Raw genomic sequence first — 7,982 nt, 5'->3', positions numbered from 1 at the left:
ATTTGTCTATGAGGTGTTTTTGGTTTTTTGTTTCGTTTTGTTTACTTAATCCCTTCACATTTTTCACCTGGATCCCCATCCCCATCACATCAAAGAGCTGTCGATCTGTTCTCTGTGTCTATGAGTCTGTCATGATTTCGTTTGTTCATTTGGTTCATTGGGTTCCAGGTATAGGCGAAGTCATATGGTGTTTATCTTTCTCTGACTGGCTGATTTCACTTAGTGTAATCCTCTTCAGGTCCATTTATGATGTTGCAAAACTAAGATTTCCTTTTTTTATGGCCAGTGGCAAGGTAGTATTCCATTCTGTAAATGTACTACAGTTTTTTTACTCATTTACCTACTAATGGGAAATTTCGCTGCTTCAAAAATCTTGGCTATTGTAAATAACACTGCATCACCTCATATTTTAAAAGCCAATTTGAATTTTATTGAGATGTGATATTTTAAATAACTAAGCCAAGAATAAAAATGACTACATTATGATTTTGTCTACAATACTGAAGTATTTTATTAGTAAAATATTCCAAAACAAATCCAGTAAACAGTTTCTATTTCTAATGCCTTAACTGAGAGATGAATTCAAAGGTTTTTTTGTTTGTTTGTTTGTTTGTTTGTTTAAATCAAATACAACTAAACTGGGCTAAGGGCAGTTACATTAAAACCCTGAAAACCAAAGCCGGTCATCCAAAAATCTAGAACATCAACATTTTCCATCCAGGGTAGAAAAATGAGCCTCCAAGGTAAAGAGAACTAGAGATTGATCAAATAATTAATCTAAAATCACTTCTCTGTTATTTGAGTTAATAGTTACTGTGAGCTTGAAGTTTCTGCCTTTGTTATTCTTTGTGGATCCTAGAGGACACAGCCTCAGTGTCAGATATGAAAGTGGATCCAGGAGTAACGGCTGATAACTGCTCAGTCATTTCTTTTCCATTTACACAAGCTGCACCATTTGTATTAATACACACTGCTTGGTTCCACTGCAGATGGTCAAATCCATTCTGTTTTTCTGCACACAGTTCTATACTATCTCTTGTGTCTGGTTGTCCCACAGTTTCAACACTGAATGTTAATGTCTGTTCACAGAAATAGGATGGAGCAGCTGTAGTACAGAACAGCAGAGGATTCCGAATCATTCAGGAGTGCTATTTTCTTCAACTGCTCAGGCTGTACCCAGTAAAGCCAGCTGCACATTTATGAGGAACCGAGGTAGAATGATCTATCAGGGGACACTCCAAGAACTCCACTCAGGTCCATTAGCTCCTTAGGTAGAGACTCTGAACTGATCATCAACATTGAGGTCTGTGTGTAATAATATCAATTCCACTTCAGAGCCTACATATACATCTTTAAGATGATTTAAAGTACACTTACAGAACTAGAGTCTGTAATCTTGGGCTGTATATTTGTCATTTACCTTACACCATGACACAATGATGCCTCAAGGTTTCTCTATTCATTCTTCTGTCTCTGCTGGTAAGGGAGATGCTACAGTTCCATGTTTAAAAATGTCGTCTTGCAGTATGTTAAGAATTGAATTATCCAACTGAGCAGATAAATAAGGCAAATCAACCAGTAAAGGCACTTCCAGTAAGCTGTCCAACTGAATGTTTGAGCTCAGGGTTCCCGACTGTCCCAGGCACCACTGAGCTGTGTGAGAAAGCTGCAACATTGATTTTCTATTGAGCTTCTTTTCATTTGTCCAACTTTGTCCATATACTTAAAAAATAATTATATTTTTCTGGATTAGGTTTACATCTGTGTAACTATTGTAATAACTGGCAATAAATGTTAAAGTAATACATTGTTTTACTCCTAAAAGAACAGAATGCTTCCTTGGAAATGTTAGGCTTGAAAAGAGTGACTTTAAATATTTTGAAGATTATGTAGCTCGAGGAGGATCCATTATGACATGTCGTCTCATGAAATCTTTCATTTTCATAACACACATGTAAATAAAAGTTTGAATAATTATTATTTTAAAAACTTACAGTGTTCTTATTGTATATAATTTCTTGCAATAATACATGGTGATGGCACAAAATGAGTGCTATTGCAAATGCATATTTAAGCATTCAGTGAAAATATCTTTGCAATTCTTTATATTACAAGTGTAAATGGTATTCAACTATCCATGTATTTATACACTGTATCGTCAATATGTATGCTTAAAGCAATGGATTTCTGTTGCTAAGCATTTCTCCTTATTTTTGAAATTGATTTTTCTTTGTAAAAAAGAAATGTGAATCTCACTTGGAGAAAATCTATGCCTTAAGGTCATTGTGTAATCAACTGAGTTGGCTTTGTGTGTGTGTGTGAAAGCGCTTGTACTATTTTGAGAAATGGATATACAGTAGGATGGTTACCAGCAGTTTGCTTTGTTGTAATTTCTGAAAAACAGCTTTCTGTGTTTCAGAGAATAATTGATTTGAAATAGTACTCTCTTAGCTACAGGCCTTATTTTATATGATTCTTCTTATTGCTTTTTAAAAACAGATGTTTAATTACCTATTGAAACAGTACTCACATTATATTACAGTGTTTTATTTTTTTGATTTTAGTTTAATATTTTAAAATGTTAGGAGAAAATAAAGTATTAATGCTAAATATTTTAGCATAGATTAAGAAAATTATCAATTCAAGTATTTTCAATTACAGTGTTTGATAAACAAGATTAATAAGCATTAAAAGCTATGTCATAATAAGTTTAGCATTATCAGAATGTAAGAGGACTTGGAATTTGGTAAGATTCAAAACATTAGAGAAAATTGTCATATTGAATGGAGATATTTTAAAGGAAAAGGTTAAATAGGAAAATTTTAATTAAAATCAATTGAGCTACAAGCTTAGATTTATTTTCTGCCTTGTGTTTAATATTTAAAAATGTCTTCTATATAGATGATAAAATTCTGGCATTTGCAAGAGAAAAACAATGTCTCTTATGTGTATACATTATGTATACATTAGTTATTATTAAAAATTGGGAAAGCTACACAAAATTAAAGATAAAATAAGGATGAAAATCCAGATAAATTGTGTATTAAAAACATTGTTCAGATCTTTAAGGTATTCACATTATGGTCTACAGGGCTGTAGACACCATGTTGCTGCTCTTTAGTCATTATCATTCTGTAAATATTTATATTTATGAATATTCCCCTATTTATATCAGTTACTGCAAAACAAATATTTGATTAATGATTCCATCTGCCATTACTGCCTTGTTTTTCCCTCCTACCACTCTTGTCTTTTTTCCTTCCCTTTTCTTATTTAATTCTTTCATTTAATTGTTCTCTAGGTAAATCTTCACTTCTGTGGTGTTTTCATCAAGCTATATACAAAAAATGTGGATTTTATCTAAAAACTATTTATAAGAGAAACATTGGTTTTATTAGAAAAATGTATGTCCATAAAAATCACCAATTCATCGACTTAAAGCAGTTCCCTCAATGTCACCTCCTTTCTCCTGAGGACTCCTATCTCCATTATTCACAGTTAGTCATCTCATTTAACTAACTAACTATGCTAGACTTGATCTATAATAGAGGCCTAGAAGAAATTTGCATTGTTTCTTCCCTATAGATATCTTTCCTTTATTTCATGTTTCTATATATTTACAGAAGTTGCTATTTTTGGTCTAGTAATCCTATTAGGAATTAAAATGTTCTCATTTATAATGATCTCTATAATTGATCTCAGTAAATAAAAGTATTAAACTTTTTTGCAACATTTCTATTAGCTTTTCCCTTATTGATTGTGTACTCCAAAGCTAGCCTAATTTGATGGCATATATTTCTATATGAGTTTTGTGAAACAATTGACACAAGGAAAAATTCTATAAAAATTTACCACATCATAGCATTGGCAGTTATCATCTTTAATTTTATTTGTTGTCCTCAAAATATATTGTGATATTTTGCATATATTAAAGAAACATTTTATCCACCTTGCTACATTCAACTCTTGTATATTTAACTATATCATCTACCTGACAAAGCTTATTCAACAAAAGTCAATATATCATTAATTCTCAAATTATGAGATTACAAAGATCAAAAGTTTTCACTATATTAGTTATTATCTATAAGATTTTAGGAATCTTAAAGTGTTCATTGTAGTCCAACTCTTTGTCCAGATAAGGAAAATGAATGAATGGTAAGATGAATTAAGTGATTTACTCATTATGTTTTAAAATTTTCATCAACTTCTAATTTCATGGATAGTTTTAGAAAACAAGTACGTATACCTTTCATTTAGATTCATGAATATTTAGAAAAACAAATGAATAATTAGGGTATAGTTTCATCAAATTTAGGTCTCCAACAGACATTTAAGTGAAGAATTATTGTATTATGTATTATGTATTTATATCTTATAAAATACATAATTGTAAACATTATCCTAATTTTCTGGAAAGTGGTAAATTGTTTGTTCTTTTTAATTCCTTATCTTCTTCAATATACAGTCCTTGCTGATTTACAAGGAAGATTAAGGGGAAAAAACATATTTTACATTTCTCTAAGGACTTATAAATTTTAAAGAATTTAGTTATATAGTATTATTAATGATACATTGTTCTTCCAGCTCTACAGATGAAGAATGTAAGCTGCAAAATACTTTTAAAGTATAACTCAAAAAAATAAATAATATTTTATGTCCTTATTATGATCCACCATACTCTCTACAATTCATTGTTCAGATAAGTAATTCAGAAAATATAAGCTGTTCTATTTGTGATATTTTCAAATATTAAGTTGCTTATTTTTGTAAATATTTCCTGACTATAAAAACTCCAAATTTTGCATCTGATAAGTTTTGATGACCCTTATTGTTACCTGCAAATTTTGAACATTAAGGAGATCCATACATTAATTAACATGCTGCAAAAACAAAATTCAACCCTCTTTAAAATAACACATGGAAGATCTGGGAAAGATGGAGGATTCAGATACACCAGGAATCTGTTTCCTTATCTGGCAGAAAAACCACACTGGCAGAATCTGTCTGATGCAGCTATTTTGGAACTCTGGAGTCTATTGAAGGGTTGCAACTTCAGGGAAAGACTTCTACGATGTACTGCAGTTAATTTCAGTCCATTTCAGCTCTTATTATAGCAGTGGCTAACTATCTTTCACCTCCAACCCAATGGGGTACAGCTGTGCATTTATTCCTGGAGCAGCAAGCACACACCCAGCCTGAAGGATCCAGGGTCAGGTAGAGTCTCCTGTTCTTCAACTATCAGGGATGTGTGTTCTCTGGTCCCTAATTGCTGCATCTGTTCACAGAAGTACAGACAGAGAGGATTATGGTCATTGTTATTGCACCTTTTCTTCCCCTTCCCCCTACACAGTTATTGCCAGTTATTGCCAGTTATTCTAAGACCCTCCTCCTCTGGCTCAAAAAATATTCAGAGAACCTAAAGAGCCAGTCCCCACCCTTTGTTTTTCTTTTTCGTCTTTTTGTGCGTCAGACATTAAACACTAGGGTATTAAAAAGACAACTGCATGTGTGGGGCAAATTGGAAAGTGACCATGATGCCCAGGGAAAGCCTCAGAAAACGCCTGAGAAAATGTCAAATTTGTAAGAAAGCCTAGAGAATCAAAGCTAAACAAAAGCATTAAGAAAACAGAGGAAACCCTGGGGAAGACAGATAATCTAATTTCCAGAGTTACCACGTTATTATATTCAAGTGTCCACTTTTCATCAAAAAATTGTGAAAAGAACAGAAAAGAAAAATGAAACAAAACAGAAAGAACCAGTAAAGTATGGTTCATTCAACAGGAAAAAAATAACTTGAAAAAGATCTGATGGCAGATATATTAGATAAACACTTTAAAAGAACTTAATTACAGATGCTTAAAGAACTGTTAAACAACAGTAACAACAAAATTTTTGTGCTGAAAGTTTTTCTGAAAAAAGAAGTTTATTGAGCAATATGCGACACAGAAAAAGAACCATGTCCTGTGACATAGAGTCCAAGCCACCAACAAGAGTGCTCAATGGAAAAGAGGAACGTTTGCCACCCAGGAGGTCATAGGGCTCTTTTATAAAACAAGTTTGGGAAAGGAAGATGTACTTTATTTTAAAAGGGTTTACTTTGGCTATAGATACTGGGGATGGGAAGAGGTAAAATGGGGGCAGTTCTAGGATAAGTTCATAGTCAAATAATAGAAAATATTCTTGATTGGTTGTGGGCAGCAGTCTGGAAATTTCATTCATAAATAAGATGGAGTGGCATCTGGTGGTTGGCTATTTTTCATTTCGATAGCTGCCTGGAAGTTGATTCAGAGTTTCAACAAATATTCCGCAATGTGAGAAGCCGTCTGTTAGTTTCAGCTCACCTATTAACTGAGTACTTCACTTTCTCTCTCCTACTGTCTGGCCCACTGTAATTTAATTTATGACATTTCAAATGTTTTCTCTTGTCGGAAGAAATGTATGAAGAGAGTAAAAAATAATGTATAAATGAAACGGAAATATTTTTTAAAAAGCTAGAAGATACACAGTTAAAATTAAAAAAAAAATTACTAGGGAGATTCAAAGGTAGAGTTGGGCAGGCTGAAGAAAGAATTAGCAAATTTGAAGATAGTACAATAGAGATTATTGAGTCTAGGAACAGGTAGAAAAAGATTCAGGAAAAATGAACAGAACCTCAAGGACCTGGGAAGCCCCAGGCACCCTGCCTTTATGTCCTCATAAAGGCAGTGCTCTGTGCCAGTCAGCGGGCGCTGTCTCCACCCTCAACCTTTCTCTGTGGCCCTTGAGTGTGTCATGTTCCCTCCAGGACCTGTGAGTGAAAAACTTTGTTTTTTTCAAATGTCCTTAATGGTTGTTGCTCAGGGGTGTCTTGCAATCATAATAAGAACCACAAAGGCTCGTGCACCCACAAAATAATAGATTCTGGCTGAGAAAATGTGAGACCAACAAAAAGCGACTGGGGAAAAAGTGTGGGGAAGTACAACTACAATGTTTTAACATATGTATAATGTTATGAATGACACATGAACAGATATAATATTAATGTGGACTGTGATAAGTTAAAGAGGCATATTTTAAACTCAAGAGTGACTACTAATAAAAGCAAACACTATAATTAGTTAAGGAGACGAAATGAAACACCAAACACTACTCAACTAATCCAAAATAGGGAATGAAGAAGTAAGAAACAGAAGAGATCAGATAAATGGAAAACAATTCAAAAGTTGATATATTTAAATTTGTCATATTAAGGATAACTTTATTGATCATTGTATTAAATGTAAATTGACAAATCAATTAAAATAAAGAGATTTTTGTAGTGGATATTAAAACAAGATACTATATTTTATATACAAATTTGTTGATAAGGCTCCTTTCTATATCTTAGAGATTTTTGTAACTGCTTCTTCAACTAATTAGAAAAAAAAATGTTGAAATCACCAATTATAATTTTGCATTACTTATTTTCCTTTGATCTGTGTCAGTTCCATACCCCTCATTTATTTTGAATATATATTGCAAATGTGGGTATATATGCATATACATACTTATTTCTTCTTAATGAATGCACTTTCGTTAAATGTAATATGTCTGTTATTGCAATGCCTTTTCCCAGATAATACTTTGTGTAATATTAAAAGAGTCACTTTAGCTTTTTTATTACAGTCAAATCTCAGTTTTTGGACATTTTACATCTCAAACAATTCAGTTCTCGACCAAGTTGTTTACAGAAAAAATGTTTCAGTTGTCAAATAAAACTTTAGTTCTCAATCTGACAACCCTTTCATGCTGATATCTGTATGATCAGTCACTTGTCTCTCAGATGGCAAACAAAGGAGAGAATGTGTAAGTATGAGTATAATTTGGTTTTCAAACAAATTGCTCCTTGAACAACCTTCTGAAACTCATTAAGTTCAAGAACTAAAGTTCCACTGTATTACCATTTAGTATTTGAGTATCTCTATCTTTTAATCACCTATCTATTCTTTATAATTATAAAG

At 32.5% G+C, this 7,982-nt stretch overlaps 1 pseudogene; it reads right to left on the bottom strand.

The window, feature by feature from the left end:
- Positions 1-695: 695 nt before the first annotated feature.
- Positions 696-1,675, bottom strand: LOC129072204 (cytokine receptor-like factor 3; annotated as a pseudogene).
- Between the last annotated feature and the right edge of the window lie 6,307 nt (positions 1,676-7,982).

This window comes from Pteronotus mesoamericanus, unplaced genomic scaffold (genome assembly GCF_021234165.1).
Source record: "Pteronotus mesoamericanus isolate MK-2021 breed Mesoamerican mustached bat unplaced genomic scaffold, CSHL_Meso_final contig_116, whole genome shotgun sequence".
Lineage (NCBI taxonomy): Eukaryota > Metazoa > Chordata > Mammalia > Chiroptera > Mormoopidae > Pteronotus > Pteronotus mesoamericanus.
The sequence above is the reverse complement of the archived record's forward strand: the minus strand, read 5'-3'. Positions and strand labels throughout refer to the sequence as shown.